Source organism: Alosa alosa, chromosome 1 (genome assembly GCF_017589495.1).
Source record: "Alosa alosa isolate M-15738 ecotype Scorff River chromosome 1, AALO_Geno_1.1, whole genome shotgun sequence".
In the NCBI taxonomy this organism is placed as follows: domain Eukaryota; kingdom Metazoa; phylum Chordata; class Actinopteri; order Clupeiformes; family Clupeidae; genus Alosa; species Alosa alosa.
In genome coordinates, this window is record NC_063189.1 from 34,652,170 (window position 1) to 34,678,890 (window position 26,721).

General features: G+C 38.7%; 1 long non-coding RNA gene across 1 annotated transcript; it reads left to right on the forward strand.

Moving 5' to 3' along the window:
* The first annotated feature begins 8,826 nt into the window (after positions 1–8,826).
* Positions 8,827–21,924, forward strand: LOC125305174. The gene is made up of 3 exons (XR_007195353.1): positions 8,827–8,957; positions 10,303–10,378; positions 21,638–21,924. It is a non-coding gene; the product is annotated as an uncharacterized LOC125305174 (long non-coding RNA).
* Positions 21,925–26,721: the final 4,797 nt, after the last annotated feature.

The following is a 26,721-nucleotide window of genomic DNA, read 5'->3' on the forward strand; positions in this document are numbered from 1 at the left end:
TGACTTTGGTTTTTATATGTCAAAGTGTTGCTGAAATATGACTATACTTCATGTGATTATAGCGCCACACAGTGGTCAAAATGCACCAAATTTCTTGAGCCTCCTCCTAATTGGGTCCTGAGACCATGTACTGAGTTTGGTGTTGATATGCGGAAGCCTTGGTCGTGATGGGCGACAAAATCAATTTAAGTGATTTTGATTAAATCCAATATGGCGGCCGGATCAATTATGTTGACGTCACAAAATCACATTTGTCACATTTGTCAGCATTTTGTCACATTTGTTTTAATTCCAAACACATCACCCGTTACAGGCCAAAATGTAATTTTGCTTATTATAGCGCCACCTATAGGTCAAAAGTCATCGAATTTATTGAGCCTCCTCCTTATTGGGTCCTGACCCCATGTACTGAGTTTGGTTTTGATACGTTAAAGCTTTACTGAGATATTACTTCACTTCCTGTTTGGCGGCTTTGATTGGCCGTGATGGGCAACAGGTTTTATATATGGCTCCGAAGAGCAATGCGTTTATGAGTCATGATCTGATGATCATCTGTGTCAAGTTTCGTGAAAATTGGATAAACTTTGTGATCTGTGAAAACTTTTAAGTGTTTTTGATGAAATTCAATATGGCGGAACGTCAAAAATGGCGGATATTGACGTCATGGGGTGCGTCGAGTTCAGTCTCATCCAAGGATTCCAAATACACCTTAATGTTCAAAATGTGGTGTACGGTTGAAACGTTAAGTGCATAGATGTAAAAAAAAAATTGAAACAGGGGTGGCGCTAGAGCACTCGGAAGTGCAGACTTGAAACTTTGATAAATTAAACATATAACTTAACCGAATCAATGTGCCAAATTTCCCAACTTTTTACTGTATGGTGCAATGGCAAATTAGCGTTTCGTTATAATAATAATAAGAAAACGTAGAATCACTATGGGTTGCCTCGCAGCTTCGCTGCTTGGCCCCCAAATATATACATATAAAAAACTCCACTGCACAATAGAGACAGTAGAGGATAAAAATACTAAATATACTAAATAAAATATCCACATAGGTTGTGATGGGCGACAGGTTTTATATATGGCTCCGAAGAGCAATGCGTTTATGAGTCATGGTCTGAAGATCATCTGCGCCAAGTTTCATGAAAATCGGATGAACTTTGTGACCTGTGAAAACTTTTAAGTGATTTTGATTAAATCCAATATGGCGGCCGGATCAATAATGTTGACGTCACAAAATCACATTTGTCAGCCTTAGGACCTCCCACAGACACCAATAGTACATTAACATTAACATTAACAGACACCAATAGTAGGTTTTAATTCCAAACACATCCCCCGTTACAGGCCAAAATGTAATTTTGCTTATTATAGCGCCACCTATAGGTCAAAAGTCATCGAATTTATTGAGCCTCCTCCTTATTGGGTCCTGACCCCATGTACTGAGTTTGGTTTTGATACGTTAAAGCTTTACTGAGATATTACTTCACTTCCTGTTTGGCGGCTTTGATTGGTCGTGATGGGCGACAGGTTTTATATATGGCTCCGAAGAGCAATGCGTTTATGAGTCATGATCTGATGATCATCTGTGTCAAGTTTCGTGAAAATTGGATAAACTTTGTGATCTGTGAAAACTTTTAAGTGTTTTTGAGGAAATTCAATATGGTGGAACGTCAAAAATGGCGGATATTGACGTCATGGGGTGCGTCGAGTTCAGTCTCATCCAAGGATTCCAAATACACCTTAATGTTCAAAATGTGGTGTACGGTTGAAACGTTAAGTGCATAGATGTAATAAAAAATTTGAAACAGTGGTGGCGCTAGAGCACTCGGAATTGCAGACTTGAAACTTTGATAAATTAACCCTTAAAGGAGTACGGAATGTTGAGAAATGAACGTTCTAAAGAATATCTGGGTTCATTGAATTCAACATAGAATTTTAGAACCTTCAATTGTTGCGGAACTTAGAACGTTCAAAAACCTACACCTTTAAGGGTTAAACATATAACTGAACCGAATCAATGTGCCAAATTTCCCAACTTTTTACTGTATGGTTCAATGGCAAATTAGCGTTTCGTTATAATAATAATAAGAAAACGTAGAATCACTATGGGTTGCCTCGCAGCTTCGCTGCTTGGCCCCCAAATATATACATATAAAAAACTCCACTGCACAATAGAGACAGTAGAGGATAAAAATACTAAATATACAAAATAAAATATCCACATAGGTTGTGATGGGCGACAGGTTTTATATATGGCTCCGAAGAGCAATGCGTTTATGAGTCATGATCTGATGATCATCTGTGTCAAGTTTCGTGAAAATTGGATAAACTTTGTGATCTGTGAAAACTTTTAAGTGTTTTTGATGAAATTCAATATGGGCGTCGTTTTAATTCCAAACACATCACCGTTACAGGCCAAAATGTAATTTTTTGCTTATTATAGCGCCAAAAAGTCATCGAATTTTTGAGCCTCCTCCTTATTGGGTCCACCCCATGTATGAGTTTGGTTTTGATCGTTAAAGCTTTACTGAGATATTACTTCACTTCCTGTTTGGCGGCTTTGATTGGCGCAACAGGTTTTATATATGGCTCCAATTTTATGAGTCATGATCTGATGATCATCTGTGTCAAGTTTAAAACATTGAAAAATGGATAAACTTTGTGATCTGTGAAAACTTTAAGTGTTTTGATGAAATTCAATATGGCGGAGCGTCAAAAATGGCTATTGACGTCATGGGGTATTCAGTCTCATCAAAATTCCAAATACACCTTAATGTTCAAAATGTGGTGCACGGTTGAAGCGTTAAGTGCATAGATGTAAAAAAAAATTGAAACAGGGGTGGGAGCGACAGGTTTTAAATTAAACATATAACTTAACCGCTCAATGTGCCGAATTTCCCAACTTTTACTGTATGGTTGCAATGGCAAATTAGTTTAAAGTTTATAATAATAATAAGAAAGCTGATAGAATCATATGGGTTGCCTGCGTTTGGCTGAAATATATACATATAAAAACTCCACTGCACAATAGATCTGTAGAATAAAATACTAAATATACTAAATAAAATATCCACATAGGTTGTTGATGGGCGACAGGTTTTATATATTCAATATGGTCATGGTCTGAAGAAGATCATCTCTTCCAAGTTTCATCAAAATCGGATGAACTTTGTGACCTGTGAAAACTTTAAGTGATTTTTGATTAAATCCAATATGGCGGCGGATCAATAATGTTGGCGTCCACAAAATCACATTTGTCAGCCTTAGGACCCTCCCACAGACACCAATAGTACATTAACATTAACATTAACAGACACCAATAGTAGGTTTTAATTCCAAACATCCCCGTTACAGGCCAAAAAAGTGTAATTTTTGCCCTATTATAGCGCCACCTATAGGTCAAAAGTCATCGAATTTATTGAGCCTCCTCCTTATTGGGTCCTGACCCCATGTACTGAGTTTGGTTTGTTCAAAATCGTTAAAGCTTTACTGAATATTACTTCACTTCCTGTTTGGCGGCTTTGATTGGTGTATGGTGGTGACAGGTTTATATATGGCTCCGAAAAGAGCAATGCGTTTATGAGTCATGATCTGATGATCATCTGTGTCAAGTTTCATTGAAAATTGGATAAACTTTGTGATCTGTGAAAACTTTTAAGTGTTTTTGAGGAAATTCAATATGGTGGAGCGTCAAAATGGCGGATATTGACGTCATGGGGAATTTTGCTTATTATAGCGTCGAGTTCAGTCTCATCAAAGGATTCCAAATACACCTTAATGTTCAAAATGTGGTGTACGGTTGAACGTTAAGTGCATAGATGTAATAAAAAATTTGAAACAGTGGTGGCGCTAGAGCACTCGAATTGCAGACTTGAAACTTTGATAAATTAACCCTTAAAGAGATGCGGAATGTTGAGAAATGAGCGTTCTAAAGAATATCTGGGTTCATTGAATTCAACATAGAATTTTAGAACCTTCAATTGTTCTTGAACTTAGAGCGTTCAAAACCTACACCTTTAAGGGTTAAACATATAACTGAACCGATCAATGTGCCAAATTTCCCAACTTTTTTACTGTATGGTTCAATGGCAAATTAAGCGTTTTGGTTATAATAATAATAAGAAAAGCGTAGAATCACTATGGGTTTGCCTGCAGCAGCTTAAGCTGCTTGGCCCCCAAATATATACATATAAAAAACTCCACTGCACAATAGAGACAGTAGAGGATAAAAATACTAAATATACAAAATAAAATATCCACATAGGTTGTGATGGGCGACAGGTTTTATATATGGCTCCGAAGAGCAATGCGTTTATGAGTCATGATCTGATGATCATCTGTGTCAAGTTTCGTGAAAATTGGATAAACTTTGTGATCTGTGAAAACTTTTAAGTGTTTTTGATGAAATTCAATATGGCGGAACGTCAAACATGGCGGATATTGACGTCATGGGGTGCGTCGAGTTCGGTCTCATCCAAGGATTCTAAATACACCTTAATGTTCAAAATGTGGTGTGGTGTTTTTGGTTGAAATGTTAAGTGCATAGATGTAATAAAAAAATTTGAAACGTTGGTGGCGCTAGAGCACTCGGAAGTGTAGACTTGAAACTTTGATAAATTAAACATATAACTGAACCGAATCAATGTGCCAAATTTCCCAACTTTTTACTGTATGGTTCAATGGCAAATTAGCGTTTTGTTATAATAACTAGATGTACCGCAGAGCAGTACAAAATATGACCGCCGCCCAGTCCTGCACATTTTTTCCACAAAAATAAATCACGCTGAAAGGCCTATATGATTCTAACTGTCTCACTAAATTGCATTATCCACACTCAATTCTCACTGGTATCTGCTAGACAACAAGTACCAAAACATGATTAGTTCATAGATTTCACATGTAAAATTCATTTTATACAACCCACCCCCATCTTGCCTGTTCATAATTCTGAGAAATTCTTGAATTGTGTGCGTATGTGTAGTGTACACGTTTATGTTTGTGTGTGTGTGTGTGTGTGTGTGTGTGTGTGTGTGCGTGCTTGTGTGTTTGCCTGCGTATGTGTGTTTGTGCATGTGCATGCATGCATACATATGTCTACTGTGTGGTATGTGTCATCACGTTATGATTACTGTGAATGTATGTGTGTGCGTGTGTGTATCTGTTTATGCACATGCGTGCACATGGAATGGGTTAACATCCCCTGGAGGCAAACATCTGAGGAAAAATTGGTCATCCTAGGTTAACATCCCCTGGAGGCAAACATACGGAAAAAAAATGGTCATCCTAGGCCCTCACGGTTCTCAAGATATTCACAGAAAACTGTGTCTGCCCTACCCTCCTTTCGGGGTCCAGTACAGCGAAAACGAAAACGATGGTTCCATGCTATCCATGTGGGGTTACATGCCCACCAAGTTTAGATGTACCCGGTCTTTCAGTGTCCCGGGAATCCTTGTTGGTGTCACGGTCACTAAATGTACACATACATTATTTTATTGTAAGGCCCCCATGAACGAAAGTTCACAAAACTTGGCATGCATTCGGAGGGTGTCATAATGATCCTACACTTTCAATTTCGTGCAATTTTGACCATGTCAGCCAGAGATATTGTGATGAAAACATCTAATTTTTTGCTTTTTAATTTTTAACTAGGTGGCGCTATACATGAAATAAGTGGTAATGGGATGGGTTGACATGCCCCCTTAAGACCAACATACATAAAAAAGGTGGACCTCCTAGGCCCTACGGTTCTCGAGATATTCACAGAAAACTGTCTCCGGCCACCCACAGGCCAGTTGGTGTATAGTAACATAAATTAATTTATTGTGTGGCCCCCCATGAACGGAATTCCACAAAACTTGGCGTGCATACAGAGGGTGTCATAATGATCCTACACTTCCAATTTCGTGCAGTTTTGACTATGTTAGGTCACAGATACCTTCAATTACAACACCTCATTTTTACTTTTTTGTGTTTAACTAGGTGGCGCTATACATGAAATGAGTGGTTATGGAATGGGTTGACATGGCCCCTTGAGATCAACATACAAAAAAAAAATGGTCCTCCTACACCCTACGGTTTTCGAGATATTCACAGAAAACTGTGTCTGCCCTACCCTCCTTTCGGGGGTCCAGTCCAGCGGGGGGGCTACAGATCAAAACGAAAAACGATGGTTCCATGCTATCCATGTGGGGTTACATGCCCACCAAGTTTCGTGTACCCCGGTCTTTCAGTGTCCCGGGAATCATTGACGGAAATTTGGGCATGCGAAAAAAAAAAAAAAAAATCTGACTAAACCTATATGACCGCCGCTTCGCTGTGCGGCGGTCATAATAAATATGGACATATAAGAGAATAATGTAGACAAAGTAATATAACAAACTATATCAGTGCAAGAATAGGTTGAAGTAATAGGGTTACATCCATTGGTCAAGTATTAAGTATAAAGTATTAAGTACGGCCACAATCCAGGCTGTGGGAGGGAAGGAGGGGTTATGCATATGTGTTAATATAGCATGTAAACATCTTGAATTTCCCCTTGGGGATCAATAAAGTATCTATCTATCTATCTAACAGTGTAGCAGTCAAACAGTAGGCTAAAGGACAGTCAGTACACAAACATGGAGAAGGTGGAGAGGTAGACAGACAGAGTATCTCTCCTCAAGTCTCTCCTCTATCTCTCCTCTTCCCTTTAGTGAAGCATTGAACAGTTCAATGGCCCTGGGGACAAATGACTTCCTCAGTCTGTCAGTTGTGCATGACAGTGAGCGGAGTCTCCAGTTGATCAAGCTCTTCTGCTTTGTAATAGTGCTGTGGAGTGGATGACATTCATTGTCCAAGATGTTGATCAGTTTATTCAGTCCTTTTATCTGATATTGAAGTGATGCACAGTTCAGCTCCCACGACAGAGCCAGCTTTCCTTACCAGCACTGTAAAAAATGGCTGTGAAATCTACAGTTATTTACTGTGGATTTCACAGTACCATTACTGTATATGATTTTTACAGTAGACTGTTGTAAAATTTACAGTAAACCCGTGTCCACATGACAAAATCACAGTAGTCTGAGTGTTACCGTAGAAATCACAGTAGTCAAAGCATTACTGTAAAAAAATCACAAGATAGCCACTGTAGCAAGGGCGTAGGTTTGGTCTCAGCTTTGGTAGGGACACATCCACAACTCCTGTTGTCATGATACCAACATTATTGTTTCAATACCAATAGCAAGTGAAGAATCTCGATTTCGATACTATTGCGATTTTTTAAAATTTGATTTGGTTTGTGTGATTTGTGAGATCATTCACATCAGTGGTAATCATAGAATTTGATTGACCCTCCACACACACACACACACACACATAGAAAGTGATGGTTGTCATAGGTTTCTTTTTCATATTTTGGAATTCATATAAACTATACATTTATATTGATAATTATTTATAGTATTTTATGATCTATATGATTACTAATAGCTAAACATATTTAGTCATTTGATTACATCATATTGATTTTTAAATTATTAGGCTACACTTACTATATCATCACATTTGGTGTGTAAATCTAATTGAGTGCCTGTCACTTTAAGAGGAACGTGAATGCTGAAAAATAGTTTCGCAAGTGCAAGGATATGTGGATTCAATTCAGCATGTTTGCTATGTCATTAGATAAAAATAAATGTTAAAAAAGTCAAAGAAAATCTTTCTGGGATGAGATCATAGAAGAGATAAGTGTCTTGCAATGTTCATTTATGAGTATGGAAATGCACCAGTTTATCTTTTATTTCTTTGCATTGTGCAGGCAACATTCACAGAATATAGGAACAGGAAAATGTCTCGGATTCATTGTTTATTGCGACTGCAAGATTGGTAGCCCAATTAGCCTAACAGTCAGTGATGGTGACTTATAGCCTATGTGACTGTCCGTGCGGCACACCCTTATTCAACATGACTCCTAACTTTGGTTGAAAGATTACAGAAGCTAGCTTAGCTGTGACAATATCCTGGGTAATATCCTAACAGCTAATGCTATTTTATACAGTAAAATACACATTTGAAAGCCTTGTCACCAGTTGCCAGTTTGTATGGCTAATTATTTTGCCTAGACTGCAATGAAAAAGCTTCGTATTTTGGGGTGGCAAAGCTGATCTACAAACCACAAAAAGGGGCAAAGATGTACATGCTGAAGGGCAAAGGGAATATCACAATGTTTTACTCTGGCCTTTTTTGCGATAGGCTATGTATTGGCAGACAGCCCTAACTTACCGTTGTCGTTGACACACCCGCTCGCTTGACTGCTGGTGCAAACAAGTAGCCTTAGACACTCCGTGCGTGTAGGCCTACTGTAGCGTGCATGTCAGATAACCCTTCCCCCTCCCCCTCTGTTTTTCAGCAAATCATATGACGACGTTTTTTGTACTGTTGTGCTGGCCGTCGGAATGATCAGCAGCAAAAATAAGTTCGGTAAAATATTGGTGGGGACAATTTTGTCATCTTAAAATATTGATTAAGACTAGTCCTTAGCGTCCCACCCTAAATCTACGCCCATGCACTGTAGTACTGTAAATACTAAAGTAAACTACTGTATTTTCCTTCTTTATCTTATCTATCTTTTCCTTATCTTTATTTACCTTACACTCTTAAAAACATATTGGTTAAAAATAACTTTAGCCCCAAACATAGCAACATGTAGGCTTACCCTTTCTGGAACATTTATGTAGGCCTACCTTTTATAAATAATTCACAAAAAGGCCTAAACAGTAATGTGTCACTCAAATGTTGTTGGGGGAGGGGATTTTGGAGCAACCGTTACTTTTTTCTTCAAGTCAACTTCAGTCCTCCTCACTCACTCTCACCAAGTGATACAGCAACTTTCAACAGAGGAGCTTCTGGAGTGTGAGAGAAAACACGTTTGTAGGATGGAATCATCTTTGTGGAAGAGGAGGCACAGCTATTCAGAGGTAAGGTTTAGTTTAAATGTAAGGAAATTCGGGTGGTAAATACTGTTAACTGAGCCAAATTATTAGCTAAAAGGTCAACGTTAGCTGTCGCTAACGTTAGCAACCTAGCCTAAGCTACCCACAAATTCTGATACTTCTGTACTCTTTAACATGCCTTCAATAATGCATGACTGTCATGATAGAGATAGAAATTAAGGAGGAGGAATCAGTTGTGTGTACCTATCTGTTCCTGTGTTATTTTTAAGTTTGTAGAACCCAACTAGCTAACGCTAACGTTAGCCTATTAAGACAGTTGATAAAGCTAAAGGATCTTTGCCATAGCCTAGCACTTTTAGCCATAACTAGTTAGCTCTGTGTCCTAATTGAAAGTCCCCTTAGTGCAGATTAGAATCCTGTAAGCATTAACATTAATATCTAAAAAAAAAAAGAAAAAATAGTTGAGCTGCCTATGTTGACCAGTTTGTCATGCAGAGAAACTTTGCTTGTCAGAGGTCTGTATAATACAGCTGTATTCATAAATCCAGTGGTGGACATTATAAGTACATTTATTCAATTACTGTACTTTCTGTCGCTTTTTCATGTATCTGTACTTAATTTGAGTATTTCAATTTTGTTAAACTTTTTACTTTTACTCCAGTACATTTCAAGGCCAAATATCTTACTTTTTACTCCACTACATTTTGTGACAGCTGAAGTTCCTTGTCAAATACTGTCCAAATACATGTGTACTGTACTTACATGTATATTTTCTATTAAGCGAGCTAGGCTTTAAATAATGGTGTTGCCTAACCTATGTTATTGTCATATCCACTATTTATTGTACCTTGTTGACCCCAACAATAATTCACAATATTGATGTTAATATAACAAACCTCTTGACGCCATAGAGCAAATGATAGACAATGATGGACAATCTGACATTATCAAACACAAAAGGGAACATCTTGATTTGGTCTGAAAGTGTAAAGCATTCAACAAAGAAAAATGTGGTTACTTTGAAGAATCTAAGATAAGATATCACATTCGTTTGTTTTACAATAATTATTAGCTGATTTTGTCCTTGAATGGAGGAGAAAGGCTCAATGAATGCCTATGTCTGTGCCGAATAATTTCAACAAAAGTAAATGCAACTGTATTCGTCAAAATACATTTCAGGACTTTTACTTTTGATACTTAAGTACATTTGAAGGCAAGTACTTTTGTACTTCCACTCAAGTGGAAATGTAAAAGGAGGACTTTTACTGGAGTAACATTTGACCATGTGTATCTCTACTTTCACTCAAGTACAGGATTTGTGTACTTCGTCCACCACTGCATAAATCTATAATGTTTAACCTTCTCACAGGGGTCCCTCCAATGCAGAATATGGGCAGAATAAGTGCTAACAATGAAGTACCTGTCCAGAAGGATCTAACAGCTATGTAAGTTTACACACCTTTTTTGTAGTATAGTGGTGGTATTTCTTTTTTAATAATATTAAGCATAAGTACACATAAGTATTGCATTTATTAAATTAGGGTGCGTTCGTAAATTGGCACTCTGAGCGCTCTGAGCACACTCTGAAACTTTTTAACCGTTTGTAAATTCTGGGCACTCCAGATGAAGGGACGGAGTGGCAGAGTGTGTCGTCACACAGTAGATTGCAGGCTAGTGCTAGAATGCTTTCACATTACAAACTGTTGTTATTTAGTAGGTTAAAACAATTGCTTACACAGTCCTCATCATCACTGTCAAGAAGCTCTTGCATTAGTGGAATTGAGTTCTGAATGACACATAAACCCTGTTCCACAAGTGCTATAGTGATGTCCATATTGTAAACCATACTGTCTGTAATCCTAAATAAATTCACAGGGAGTTAGAACGCTCATCTTTTTCGAACTTCAGAGCGTTATTTTATTTTCAGAGTGTCAGATTGAATTTCACGAACGCAGCCTTAGTCTTGAGTGTGATGTTACATGCGCTCCAGTCCATATGGTCCCACCATGCCAAATGCAGCTCTTGCTTTTCCTATTCTCCTCTTTACATCTCCTTCTGATCCGCCATCACTCGCTACCTCGCTTCCCAGGTAAATGAAGGAGTTCACCATCAAGCTGGCTAGCATCTTTGCATTGGCCTTGAGCACTTTGGTCTTTTGTGTGCTAATGTAGAGACCTGTCTCAGCAGCCTTCTGTTCTTCCTCTCTCAATTTATCTTGTGGTTTTGGGACAGTAATGTGAAATCATCTGCAAAGTCTAGGTTGTCCAGTTGTGTAAACAGGGTCCATTGGGCACCTGTTGTCAGTGGCTTGCCGCATGATCCAATCAACCACTAACAGTGTTGGGCAAGTTACTTCAAAATCGTAATATATTATGTATTACTTATTACTGTCATTTCAAAGTAATTCATTACATTATATTATTATACGGCTCTTCACAATGCAAGTAGAATGCTCCATTGACTTGAATGGGATTTCCGAAAGTTCTAGCGGTCATTATGTCTTGGGAAAGGACCTCTGAAAACAAGAATGACCGCTGTCAATGGCAACGAAGTTTGTGCTTGGAACTTCATTCAAAAGTGAAAGCAGACGGTTGATCAGCTGTGTTCTAAAGAATGTTTGATTCAAGTTCAGCGTGTGTTGCGAACTATTTGTTTCTCAGCAAAAGCCACGACGAAACGGTAACAAATAAGTGTAAAGAGACATATCATGGAGTTTATTTTTCCGTTTTGGCAAGTAGCCGTATAATAAGCGGGATAATGTATAGAACGCCGGTCATCATGGGAAAATAAGTCCCTTCAGGGCGAAACAATGTGTTTCCGGTTCGAAACAATGTGTTTCCGGTTCGCCCTGTCGGGACTTATTTTCCCCATAATGACCGGCGTTCTATACATTATCCCTTACATATTACTGTCTCTGAATTGTAAGGCATTACACTACTATTGTATTACTTTTAAGTTACTTTTACCAAAATATCTAGAAATATGGATTTGGAATTCTAAATGCAGTTTATTATGCTCAATGCAGCTCATTGCACTTCTAATGGAGGGTGATGTGGTACAACATAATGACTGAGCTAGGCTTGAGGCTAACAACAGTAGAATGCAATAGGTGCAGTGATGGCTCATGATGCAATACAAGGAACAATCATAGCCAGAATTTTATTAAAAGAAGACAAAAGGTCAAAGTCTGGTCAATTGTGATAGAAATGCTGTAACTTCAGGCTTAGGCCTACTCATTAAAATCAACAGAGAGCCCACTACCTGTATATTGTAACCCAAAACTTAAAGACATGTCAGGATAGGCTACACAGTGCAGCTACTGGCCATTTTGGTGCCCTAACTGGTGAAATACAGTATTAACCTAAGTATGTCATCATATGGCCAACTATAAAGATGTAATCTGCCTGTTCCCAGGGATGGGTAGTATTTCTGAAACATGTAATATGTGGTTCAAATGCAAAATAGTATTTTGTCATTTGTATTTTATTGGGTTGAAGGAAAGGGCTCTGTATTTTGTATCAAAATACTTTATTGGTGTGTATTTTTGTATTTTAAAAATACTGCAAAATACTATATGTGAAAAACACAAAAAAAGTAGATACTACACACAGGTGTAATGAATAATTGGTAATTAGGCAACAATGGTTTATGTTTATCACAATCAGCTAATGTGAGAACAGCTGTGTTCAACAACACAGCCTTTCAGTATTGCTGAAGCATCAGCTCTGGTCTGGAGCACTGGTGTGAAGTGGTACGCAAGTAAAGATGAGCAAGTTTACCTGTGCAAGTTCACATAAGGACACTGACAAAGGCAACCATGTCCCATTGTCTCCATGCCAATCTTTAACAGAAAAAAATGTCAGATATCTCAACCACAATGACATCAATAGATGGTAAGGTGTGGAGTGTGTTTGAATTCCCTTCCTTGTAGCATCCTTTTCTGCATTCCACAGAGGGGAGAAGTTCACCTTGTTTAATTAAATAACAATTCTATTTCCTTATTAGCTGCATACTTGAGGTTGGAGATATTAAGGCACGTCAAGTCTCTCACATACTGAAACTTCAAGATACATAGCCGTATGATTTTCTTATTCAGTTCTGGACTGGACTTGAATTACGAATTTCGGCACAGATACACAATTATGATTTTGGCCTATTGATTATAATGTGTTTAATTGAAAGCTCTGTCAGTCATTTGGATAAGTATCAGCTAGATGACTAAATGTAAATGTAAATTCTTCAATTATTCTTAATTCTGATCACACTACATGAACTTGCATACGGTATACGACAGGGGCCAAATTGTATTGTTTTTTAGTATATAGTTTTAATAGGCTAAATGTTTGGGATAAAAAAAGCTTTTTTTGTAGTGCTTCCATACTTCCTTGAAAAAAGTATTTTGAGTATTTTCTAAATACAAAAATACAGTATTTTATTTTGATACATAATATGGTTAGGCCTACTGTATTTTGTAGTTTATTTTGATACATTAAAAATGAGGGTATTAGGTATTTTATTTAGAAATACATTCTGATGTATTTTTGCCCATCCCTGCCTGTTCCCAGCATTAGCACAACACTTTGCGATGATTAGCTTGTCACCTGTGACGATATATGCTAGGCCTAAGACCTATCTGGGTGTGTTTGGAGATGCCTGACGAAATCAGACATTGTTGAATAGGCATAATTACAGTGCATGAAAATGCACTGTTCTGTTATCCGAAGTCTTCTTCTTCTTCTTCTTCTTCTTCCCACCAAATTTCTGCGTCTAATTCAGCTTTAACCGTTTAACGTAGAAACTTTGTTCAAACTTTGTAACGTAGGTCTTGAAAAGGACACATGGGGAATGTATTTTTCACTTTTGTAAACTTTAGACTTTTTGAGATATTAATAAAAAAACAAGCTTATTTTTCCCCATAGACTTAACATGGGCTGATGACATCACAATGGGCTAATTAACTTGATTTGCACCGGTATCAACTTCCATCTGCTCACTACTAGGACCCATCAAAGGGCCAGTTAAACTGATTGTACCTGTATCAACTGCTTTCTGCTTAACTAGGCCAACTCTCTCTGTGTCTCTCCATTCTACAAGGATATAAGGCACATTCACTGGCGCCTTAATGCAGGGGCTTACCTGGGCTGAAGCCCAGGGGCCTCGACCAATTACATTTTTTTTCAAGAAATTTTTACATTTCTATCCCTTCATTCTCTTTAATTCAAGTTCACAGCACAAAGCTGACATGCACTAGAAGAGCATTTATGCTTTATCAAGAATCAAAAAGATTAGCGTGGCACCGCTCTAGATGTGTCATTAAATTAATTGTGCTATTTCGCGAGGTATAGAGATCTTTCGGTTTCACACACAAAGTGCACTTAACTGTTCTTCATATCCTAGTTGTCTCTGACAAATTGAAAATAATGAGCGTATAGGCTTATATCCATCGAGTCAGTTGCAGCCAGCCACAGTCATCTTCAACCAGTAACAGGAGCTACATTCTAGCCTAGAAATCTAGACGCACCCTAGCGGCGGCAAATTAATTTGCTCAGCCTGTACGTCTAGTATCGAACCATAGGAAATTCTATTGGCTTAACACCGTGGATGTTCTCCAATCACAGCTCTATTTAGTTAGAGAGTCTTAAAGCCGAAGCTTAACAGGATAACGACATCCCGCGACGGTGAACAACAAGGAAGGTGGCTATGGCTTAACGAAGAGCGGTTGTTTGAATCGGCGTTGGCGTCAACTTTGGAGGAGTTGGACTTGTGCTTTTCTTTGAAAGTAGAGCAACACAATGCACGTAAGTCATTCCTTTCAAAGAAGGATGTATTTGCCGTTTTGCCGACCGGATACGGATATGGTCGTAGCGCTGGCCTATTGCATGCCTAGGCAGTTTGAAAGAAAATTCTCTGCCCGCCCCTTGGATTAAGCAGGTGAATGATTCGATTCCAGACTATACATTTCAATGATATAGGATGGCCCGCCAGGCTAGCTACGTTCTGTTATTTGCGCAGATTTTTTCTCCTCTGTTCTCGCAGTGTTGTTTGCGAATATGTATCAATACATAATACCACTTAATTTCAGGTTAAAATGCATTGTAATGCGCGTTACTGAAGTTTGTACCGAGTAAAATACTACCCAATTTTTTTTGTAATGCCTTACATTGCCGCGTTACAGCAAAAAGCAATATATTACAGTAATTACATTACTTTTGTAACTCGTTACTCCCAACACTGACCACTAAGAGGAATAGTAATGGGGAAATTAAGTAATTGGCTTGCGGGTTGAATGCGATTCGTTGGATTTTACCTTTGGCCTGCCTTCGAATTTAGCTTCTATGACTGAGATCAAATCAATAAAATAAAATGACAGCAGTGATTGGCTGCAAAAATAAATAATGTCACGCGTCTTGCACCTCTCAAACTGGGCTATCATTGAAATTATGAAATATAACTAAGGCATTAAAATGCTACTTGTTTGTCAGGATACTTTTTCACTGATTTATTTTAAAAATATGAGCCATGAGTGTGAATGTTATATATTCCATCCCCTAATTCAGTTTTACTGGTTTATTTGACAAATAATCTATATGGATTTGCTCTATAAAGACCTTATGTCTGTTTGGGATTGTTTTGAGAGCCTATTGCAGGGCTCTACAGTGCGCCCATTTCACTTTCGCATCATGCGATAAAAAAAATGATGTCGCGAGTGTGCAAAAAATATTTAGGCGACTGGTGCGAATGACTTCTAACCATGTCAATGTTTGTCTACAAAATACACCGCAACATCGAGAAACATGTGCAAACCATAGAATCACGTCGCGAATGCAGCATAAAAACTACACCTCCCATCAACGTTAGCAGTTTCGCGTTGTGACTCGCTAGTAGTCGCTTCTATCAAATCCAAGAGCCGCAGAAAAAAGCGGAAAGTTAGACTAGCCAGCCAAGATGCAAAGATTGAAAAATTAGTTCTTCTATCCACCGAATTCATCGGATATAGGAGGAACAGGATGAGATTCTGAGAATGCAGTGAAAGAAGGAAAGGTAACCTAACATGCCTTTTAGCCCAGTTGACGTATTGGCTGTAATATGCAAAATATAGCTGTAGCGAACAGGCACAAAAAGTAGCCTCCCCATAATACTCCCATTTTATTCAAAGGTAGAACGCTACTGACAACTCCAGGCTTCCACGCATGCTTGTTTGTTTACACCGAATACAAGCTGAAGTAAAAAACGAAAGTAGGCCTAACGTTTGCCTACTGCCCCCATCAATGCAGATATTTAAAAAAAATAAAATAAAAAAAGGATAAAAAAAAAATATATCTTTGATAGGTTGATGGGTTTTGTGGAAGAGAAAATTGACTGTTTTTAGTAGTAGGCTAGTATTAGGCAGTATGCAGTCAGATAGGTCACCATGGGCATATTTGGATTAGCTACAGATGGATTCACAAATAAATTAATTAGCCTACATTTGGCAGGATACTTGATATACAGGCTAAATGCAAATATGGCAATGTATTATATTATTTTACATTAACAAAATGTAGGAAAATAGAACAGACTGAAAATAAAGTAGGCCCTGATCTTTAAAATCCTGTTTCCTGTAGCCTAAATGTTGTCAGTCATTCTTAATATTCGCAATTGGTGCATTGGCATGTTTAACTGTTAGCTGCAGTGTAATGTTAGATGTGTAAGTTAAGTACAGAAGTGACTGTGCGCCCAAATTTTTGTCTGTGCTCCTAAATTTTTTTACTTGGGCGCACAAGTGCTCCTGGAAAAAAATGTTAGTGTAGAGCCCTGTATTGATGTATCTCAGAATAAAGGAATGTCCACAACATTAGTGATGTTTTTTTTTGTGTGTGTGAATGTATTTTACTTAACTCATTGAATGTAGCTGGATACTCATGAACGCATGTCTCTAATAGCCACATTAGGAGTAATTTTAGCAACACGTATTTTGTGTGGCCCATAACGACCCAGTAGATCATGAAAATGTGCCAAAATTCACATTCCTTGCTTATTGTTGGTACATTAATCCCAGATTGCCACTTATCCGAGATGTAAGAGTTCAGTATACAGTAGGTTTAAGGTCTGGGGCAGGGATTTGACATTCTGTGACTTCTTCATTGAGGGACTGCTTAGCAGCACTGTCCGGTTTCTCATTTCCCCTCAGACCAACATGGCCTGGGACCCAGCAAAAAACTACACTCAAGTTCTGGTTCTTTAGACGTTCTAGTTGATCAAGCTCAGCTTTGGTTGTACTTTTTGCGTGACATTAAAGCCTACTGGAAAGATTTTTAATTGCAATTTAATTTAATGCAATTTACGTTTATGATTAAATAAAATTAATTTATCCCTCTCACCCATAGTTTTCTATTTATTTACAAATGTACATAGGCCTACTGTAATTACATTTATAGTTATTCTACTGATCATACTATTCATCCTGCACATAGACTTATTCTTACTACTCTATGATGTTGTTTCTGCACTACAATGACACTGTTTCCACACTGCACATAGCTGTATGTTATGTACATATCTGTTATATATTTGTCATATTGAATATCCATAATTATTCTGTTTTATTATATTCTGTTAATACACTGCATCTATATTATTATTTCTACTATTATACTGTTACTGCTACATCTACATACATTATTCTACTTATTGTATGAGGTAACTGCTAACACACTGCACATATTTATATTTAATTCATATTACTCTAAACCACCTTCTGTAAATCAACTGTATACTACTGTCTACATTGCACTATATTTCTTGACCTGTCTCTGTATATTTCATCACCTTTCTATACTTTGCATCACATTGAATGCATACTGTACATGAATCACAACTAAGATCTTTGGTTGCTTTGAAGGCCAGTCGTTCTAAATGGATGGTTGCTATGGCCAAAGGCCAGTTCTATCTCTGCCGTTGTCAAGCGGGCATATCCTAACCTTATCTTATTTGAAGCATCTCTATTTTACTTAGCCTACTTCCATACAGCGAGTCCCATTAAGAAGTGGCCACTTCATTCACACTTACCGTGATCCACGCAGCAAGCTGTCACAGACTCAGGCGCTACTTTTAGGGCTAAAATGCTTCCTGAATTACTCTTAGTAAAAAAAAAAAATAGGAGTCCTAAAGTTACAAGCATCTCATATCAAATGACCATGGCATCACGCTAAGCAACATAAATCCCATACAGCAACATCTCCTCCCTAGCTTCTAGCCACACAAGAAATGAATAATGTTAAATCTCTGCTTAGCATGCTTCTCCGCTTAGCATTCTAATAACAGAAGGGGCACATTTATGTTGACCACTACAATATGACTCATTATATCTGTAACTGTATAAAACACTTACTTTAATAAAGGACCCACAACATCCAGCACATACACATAGAAACCGATATTTTAGGCACTTGGCCACGAACTCAAAACGTGTCTCTCTGAAGCTCTGTTCTAGAATCTTTGCTCTGTTGTTCCCAGAGTTGCTAGGCAACAACAAATAAACGAAATGACAGTCTTTGATACCATTGGTATCAAAAGTGTACTGAAAGATTACTTAATGGATGTGTGTGGTTTGCAATTAGAATAAACAAGAAATAACATTTATAATAATTTCCCATGATAAATTACATATTTGCACCTTCCTTACTTATGAAGCTCACTAATGCCACCGTATTTAGTAAAATGTAATACAACGTTGCCACCTAGCGTTCAGATGTATTTAACATTAACGTGACATTGCTTGCTTATTCTTTCGTCAACTCCATGCTTTTAGGAAAACAATCTTTTTATCATAGTTCCCTCTTCAATGAGCGATTACCAGCTCGTTTTTGTAACAGAGATAGCTGTTTATTGTCCCTAGGTTTACAGAAACACCTATTAATATCGTAGCCTATGGAGTGCTGCCGACCACTGTTCATTACGCCCAGAATGCCTTGCATGTCTTTACAACAAAACAACACAGTAAAACCTAAATGCCCGTAAACATATGCATTTGCATACTTGTAACATTTTTAATAATACTCTCCCATCATGATATTTAACAATAATGAAAAAATTAATTTGAATACCATCAATGTGAAAACAACTCTATTATGTAAGCTATATATAGCTACTGTTCTCCCTGCCATTTCAGTTCGTAAGTCCATACTATCCCATGGCAGAGCAAGGATTTCATGATTGGGCAAGGTTGCCCGGAGACATTGTGGTTGCCCAGAGGCATTGAGCATACTTGGAAGGCGTTGCGATAGAAGGTGAATGGTGCAAAGGTGAATGGGTAGAGTTACCAAATACCTGTGGGTGGTTTGCAAAATGATGGAAACTTTTGGAATATTTCTTTTTTTTTTTTAGCTTATGCACCCTCACATTGGAGTCCCCAGTTCATATACAAAATTTGGTATCGATATGTGACAGTGTTCCTGAGATATGGACGACTTCCTGTTTCGAGCTTCGCCAATCGATTTCGTTTTGGCTGTGACGGGCAAACGCTTTTCGAAAATCAAAAATCCTTCCGGTAACTTTTGTGAGGCTTGGTCCAAGGATAATGTACGTCAAGTTTCGTGGCGTTCGGACCAAATTTGTGACCTGTGAAAATTTAGTTTCGCTTTCTGTTCAATCCAATATGGCGGACGAACGACACGCCCACCTGACGTCATCTTCGCGACCAACTTACACCGGTACTGACCAGACGTTTTAAAGTTGGAACGGTGTCTCTGTCTCAAAGGGCCTAGGCGCTAGAGCTGACAAAAAATTAGGGAGACGGGAAAAATAATAAAACTTAAGAAGAACAATAAGTGTGCTGCTTTGCAATAATAAATATAGCTGCAAGCAGCAATGTGGGGGCCAAGCAGGCAGTTCAGCAGGCCAGATTTGCCATGCAACTCAATGCAGTGGCATCAGGCATATAGCATTAAGCAGTCACAGCAAGTTCCATGTCAAACAACCCAAGATTGGCTGAGTTACAAGGTCAAGTTTCACATCAAAACATAACTGATTTTGTGGGGCTGAACCAGGGCTGAGTGTCGCCGCCCCCTCCCCCAGCCAGCCCACCGCCGCAACCGCCCCTGCCCATCCCACCCCGTCCCACCCTTGCACGCACACATTAGAATGAACTAGATGGAACTTGCGGTCATCAGTTTCACATCAAAAATAAAAGATTGACTGAGATATGATCACACTTGCTGTGATTTAAACACAGAGGTCAAAAATTGACGTCATAGGGTGTGTTGAACTCGGCTTGTCCCAAGGATTCCAATGATACCTCATTTTGCCATTCGGGTCAACAGGTCAAAAGTTACGTCCGTGAACACAAGTCCAACTTTGGCCTGTTGGTGGCACTAGAGCGCTTGAGGTGCCGGCATGAAACTTGGTGAAATGAATTATTGGACTGTCCCCAATTAGTGTGCAAAATTGTATAACTTTTTACCAGACGGTTCTATGGGCTGCCATTGACTTCCATTGCAAAATAATGCGCATCAGCAACTATTGGCCAAAATGCATTTTTGTCAATTACGGAGCCCCCTAGAGGTCAAATGTCACCAAATTTTTTGAGCGTCCTCCCGATGTGATCTGAGGTACATGTACTAAGTTTGGTTTTGATACATGAATGCGTTGCTGAGATATGAAATCACTTCCTGTTTGCGCTAGAGCTCAAATTTTGATTGGCTGGTACAGGCCAAAGCTTCCGTCAATTGTTCCAGAAAGCAATGCACTCATCAGGCATGGTCTGAAGATGGTCTCTGCCAATTTTGGTGAGGAACAGATTAAATTTGTGACCTGCCAAAACTTTTTTGTGTTTTTGATTTAATCCAATATGGCGGCCGAATCAATTACGATGACATCACAAGTTGGCTTGGGTCGGCCTAAGGACCTTCAACAATAGTACCAGACACCACTAGTGGGTTTTAATTCTAAGCAAAACTGCTGCTACAGGCCAAAAGTCATGTTTCTTAATTACAGCGCCCCCTAGAGGTCAAAGGTCACCAGATTTCTTGAGCGTCCCCCTGATTGGGTCCTGAGTCCATGGACTAAGTTTGGTTATGATAGGTGAATGGGTTGCTGAGATATGAGCTCACTTCCTGTTTATGCTTCGCCAAAAATTTCGATTGATATTACGGGTGAACAGTTATAGTTCAAGATGAAAATCGATAACTTTTGTGCGGCTTGGTCTGAAGGTGTTATGTGCTAAGTTTCGTGAAAATCGGACAAACTATGTGAGGCGGAAACTTTTAAAGGTTTTGACAAAATCCAAAATGGCAGAAAATCCATCATGGCGGAAACTGACGTCATAGGGTGCGTTGAACTCGGCTTGGTCCAAGGATTCCAAAGATACCTCATTTTTTTGACAATTGGGCATACGAGTCAAAAGTTACGTGTATGCGGAACGCATGTCCAACTTTGGCCTGTTGGTGGCGCTAGAGCGCTGGAGGTGCCGGCATGAAACTTGGTGCAATTAATTATTGGCCTGTCCCCAATCAGTGTACCACATTTCACAACTTTTCACCAGTCGGTTCTATAGGCTGCCATAGACTTCAATGGCGGAAGCGTAATAATAATAGGGAAGAAAAGATAGAATCACTAAGGGTTGCCCTGCAGCTTCGCTGCTTGGCCCCCAATAACAATATAATAATAAATAATAAAGTAATTGTAATCCATGTAACTGTTAATGTTTTTTCTTATTTAATTTTCAGGACAACTGGGATTCTGGCTCTCCAAGGTCAGGGGACCATAGACCTTTATATCAAGTGGCAGGGGAATGATATTTGTAAGAAGTTTCTTTTCATTTATGTTTTAAATGTTCATGCACATGTTCATTATTGTTTTATTTTATTTCAATATTGCCATTGTGTTAATCATTGCTCTTTAAAACGTGCAAATAAGGTTGGTTATTTTTTTTGACCGTATTTTATCAATTCACGTTATTGTTCCATCATGTTAACTTTGAATAGTCTAATGGCGTGTCGTCCATTATCCCTAACTTATGTTGTACCTGTTTTGTCATGTTCCTGTTCACCAAATGTCTTAAATAAATAACTGTTTAAACAATTTCTTGTTGTCCCAGACCCAGCTCTTTAGAGAGCATCTCCTCTCATAGCACCACTTACAACAAGTCTTGCTGATCCTAGCACTTATCAGCCGTCTTGAACTGACACTCAACTGTTTAAAAACAGCACTCACTGACACACTTATTCTTACTGTACTCTACCGTTTTTAAATTGTCCTAAAACTTTAAAACTTAACTGTTACCATGTTGTTAGTCGCTTTGGTTAAAAATGCGCCAGCCAAATGTAATGTAATTGTAATATTTCAGAATATGGGTGATTCTATTAATGATAATTAATAGCTAAAAAAACACAGCTCAAAAAGTACAGTACCTTTAAGGTAAAATTAATTCACAGTAACTTACTGGCAACAATTGGCCAGTAAGTTACTGTGAATACGTTTTACAGTAAATGTACTGTACTTACATTTACAGTAAATACATAAAATACTATAAATAGAAGTACAGTACCTTTACTGTAAAACGTATTCACAGTAACTTACTGGCCCATTGTTGCCAGTAAGTTACTGTGAATTTTACGGTAAATTTTTTACAGTGGTAGCCTGTCTAGTTGCCCAGCATCCTTCTTCTTTGTGCTTCCTCCCCAGCATACCACAGCATAGAAGAGGACACTGGCAACAACAGATTGGTAAAACATCCTGAGTAGCTTACTGCAGACATTGAAGGACCGCAGCCTCTTCAGGAAGTACAGCCTGCTCTGCCCTTTCTTGTAGAGTGCTTCAATATTGGCTGACCAGTCCAGTTTATTGTCCAGGTGTAAGCCCAGATACTTGTAGGTGTTTATCACCTCCACATTGACCCATCAATGAAGACTGGTAGCAGAGTGGGCTTAGACCTGCGGAAATCCACCACCATCTCCTTGGTCTTCGAAGTGTTGAGTTGAAGGTGGTTGAGTTTGCACCATTGCACAAAAGTCATCCACCAGGCTCCTGTAGCCTACTCCTCCTCTTGCTCGTCCCTGATACACCCCACAATTGCAGTCTCGTCAGAGAACTTATATAAACTGAAAGATGAATTTGTGTCATGTGAAGCAATACTCACTATTTCAGTCTCTGAAATCACAATGAGTGCAAGTTTCTACTTCTCCATCAAGGGTGGACACATCCTTTATCCATTGAATGACAAAAGTGCAAGGGAGGTAGCCTAGGTGCCAGCCGAATTTAGCCCCACCCACAACATTTGAGGTTCTGCCTAAAATCTGAGTATGACGCGTCAAAAGCTACAAGGGAGGCCTAATCAAATTATTATCTGGTTGAACAAAATTCAGTTTCAGCCAAACCTACTTTTTTGTGGTGACAAAACGTGCCTAGACTTCATTGTAGCCTACTTAGCCCAAAACCAAAATGATAGCACTGACCGCAAAAAAAAGGACCTCTGCAAGCAAGCCAGGTGAAAACAACAATCTATAGCCTAGTTCAGGGCTATTCAATTAGTTTGTAATGAGGGGCCGGAGACAACTGAGGGGCCGGAGAAATGCGGCCTGAAATATGAGTAGGCTAATCACATTAACAGCTGTATATACAATGAAGTACAACAGCAGCAATATGGGTGTTCAAATGTTGTATTTTGTACATGCATAACATCATTACCCAGTTGTTGGTGGCTAATATGGAATTAAATATGTGATAACAGATAACAGTAATGGAATCTGTGCTTTGCACAGTAACTGTTAGGTCCAAGATTTCCAGTGAGTAGCCTACAAACAGGATTCAAACACTGTTCAGGTGAATTAAATGTGTAATCAGTCGCATATGTAGCTCTTCTGACTTATAGGCCTACTTGTTACATTTGACGTTCCCACCATTTAAATGAGATGACCGTGACCTCTAGATTTTTTTTAGCAGTGCAGGCCAGTCAGAATAGCCTAATAACTAGATGTACCGCATAGCGGTACAAAATATGACCGCCGCTCAGTCCTGTACAGCCGTTCCGCGAAAATAAATCACACTTCAATTTGTCTCCACATTTTACTCCATCCCCCACTCTTGAAACTTTTGTGTATGCTTGTTTGGCATGCCTGAGTGTGTGTGTGTGCGGCTGCACAGAAAGTAGCCTACTGGTGCTGAAAAGGTGAATAGATTGTAGAATAGCCAAAGAAGATGTAGCATTGTTATAAAACCTTTAAAATCTCTAAACAATCACAAGTAGGGCAGTTCATCACAGTTCATCCATTGCAACTGGATTGATGAAAGGTCACTTACACCTGTAGGCTACATTGTATTTGGGAAAAGCAAAAGGTATCAGCATAATGTTATTTATTTATTTATTTTTTTATGTATTTATAAACAAAACATCTCTGTCAGTTCCATGCCGTTTTCAACAGCTATCAAAACAAAGGTCATTTTTTGGATGGATGGATTTTTTTTGTGAATGTTTCTTCTTCTACATAAGATTTTAGTCATCTTTAGTTCATGTAATACTTTATTGTCAATGCACAAATTAAGTAACAGTAGTCTGAAAGCGTTATTGTTAATGCACAAATTAAGTAACAGTAGCCTAGTCTGAAACGAAATGCTGTTTTACATCTAACCAGTGGTGCAAATAACTGACATGTCCAAATGGGCCTTGATGAAATGCGTCGCTAGACTGTTCATACACATTTTAACGGGCCAAAGTTGAAGAGCTTTTGTCCGTTATTGTTAGTGCAAATATAGGCTGATTCATATTCCCTTGCATTGTTTAACTGAGGTCCATGGCTAGTCTGGCTTTCATCAGACCAAGCTCAATCTTTTAAGAAATCAAAAAATAAATAGCGGGCAGATCAGGCTGGGTTCACCCAGCCTAGTCCATAGGCACCCGATATTGTTTAATTTTCCGATTGAGATATACACGCTCTAAATGCAAAAATGCATCAGGGAGTTATGACAAAACGGTAACTAACAAACTAGATCCTAATAGAAAGTTGTTAGCTTCCCTAAGATACAGGTAGGATTATAAGGTAGGCCTATTTACAACAGAAATTGCCAATAGGCTATGCTTGCTGACACAAATAAAATCTCCTTTGGAAACCAATGGCTTCACCCTTACAGTATCAAAGCGGACTTAAACTGTCATATCGTGGCGAAAAATTGTAATAACATTCAAGCAGCTCCATGAGTCAAGGAAAGCGAATGAAGTAGCCACTTCTAAATGGGACCCACTACACAGTAGCTTAAGGTGTGTTGCTAAAGCAGCCATAATGAAATGAAGGTGTCATTGTTTGGATACTTCACACACGCGTGCTTTTAATTTCACAAGACTACAACTACCAAGCTGTAATCAAAGCACATCGATTCCCCTCTCACACCATGCACGCACTTAAAACAAAATAAACTGGCGTCTCAGTCTCAATGCGCATGTATAGGCAAAACTGTATCAGACCGGTGTAACGTTGGTAAATCTTCCATTGCACAGAATGATTTTGTAGCGTGCAATTAATGACAGTCGAAAAGATACAAACAGTGCTGCTATACATTTGCTTTGGTATAACCGCATTTATAGTTTTCTACAAATGCAATAAATCAAATGCCTCCATCACTCAACCAAAGCTAACGGTAACATTACCTAGGTCCTTATTGATATTACAAGATTAACGTACCTGCAGTAAAAACCAAGCATGTCCGATAAACATCCTGAGATTTATTTAGGCTTCAAGAAGAAATGGGAATTACACTTCATGTGAACATCGTCCTATCCTTATTAGATGTTCGCTGCAGTAAATTACAGTCCTTGTATGAAGCGTCCATTGTTTTTTCCAACCCACTTTTAACGTCCAACAAAATTACGTCTCACTGCAACGATGCGCCATCTAGTGGACAAACGACTACTTCTCGCCAATACTGAAAATGCAGCCATGATGATGATGATGAATATTTATTTTGGCTTTCTTTTAATCCTACTGAACCCCGGGGACGAAATGAAATTTTTCCGTAAAAGTCTAGTGGGGCTACATACCCACCAAATTTCAAATACCCCGGTGGTTCGGTGTCCCGGGTATCAATGACCAAAAATTCAGGGGAGTAGATGGCGGGGAAAAATTCTTAATTGTGTGCATGTGTGCGTGTACAAATTTATGTTTATGTGTGTGGGTGTGGGTGTGTGTGTGTGTGTGTATGTGCGTGCTTGTGTGTTTGCCTGCGTATGTGTGTTTGTGCATGTGCATGCATGCGTACATATGTCTACTGTGTGAGGATGTGTCATACGTATGATTACTGTAAATGTATGTGTGTGCGTGTGTATCTGTTTATACACATGTGTGCACATGAAATGGGTTAACATGACCCCTGGAGGCAAACATACGGAAAAAATTGGTCATCCTAGGCCATACAGTTCTCAAGATATTCACAGAGAACTGTGTCTGCCCCTACCCCACTCCTTTGGGGGGGTCCAGTCCAGCGGGGGGGGCTACAGATCAAAAACGAAGAATGACGGTTCCATGCTATCCATGTGGGGGTACATGCCCACCAAGTTTTGTGTACCCCGGTCTTTCAGTGTCCCGGGAATCCTTGTTGGTGTACGTCACTAAATGTACACATAAATTATTTTATTGTAAGGCCCCCCATGAACGAAAGTACACAAAACTTGGCATGCATTCGGAGGGTGTCATAATGATCCTACACTTTTAATTTCGTGCAGTTTTGACCTTGTCAATAGAGATATTGTGATGAAAACACCTAATTTTTTACTTTTAATTTTTTAACTAGGTGGCGCTATACATGAAATAAGTGGTAATGG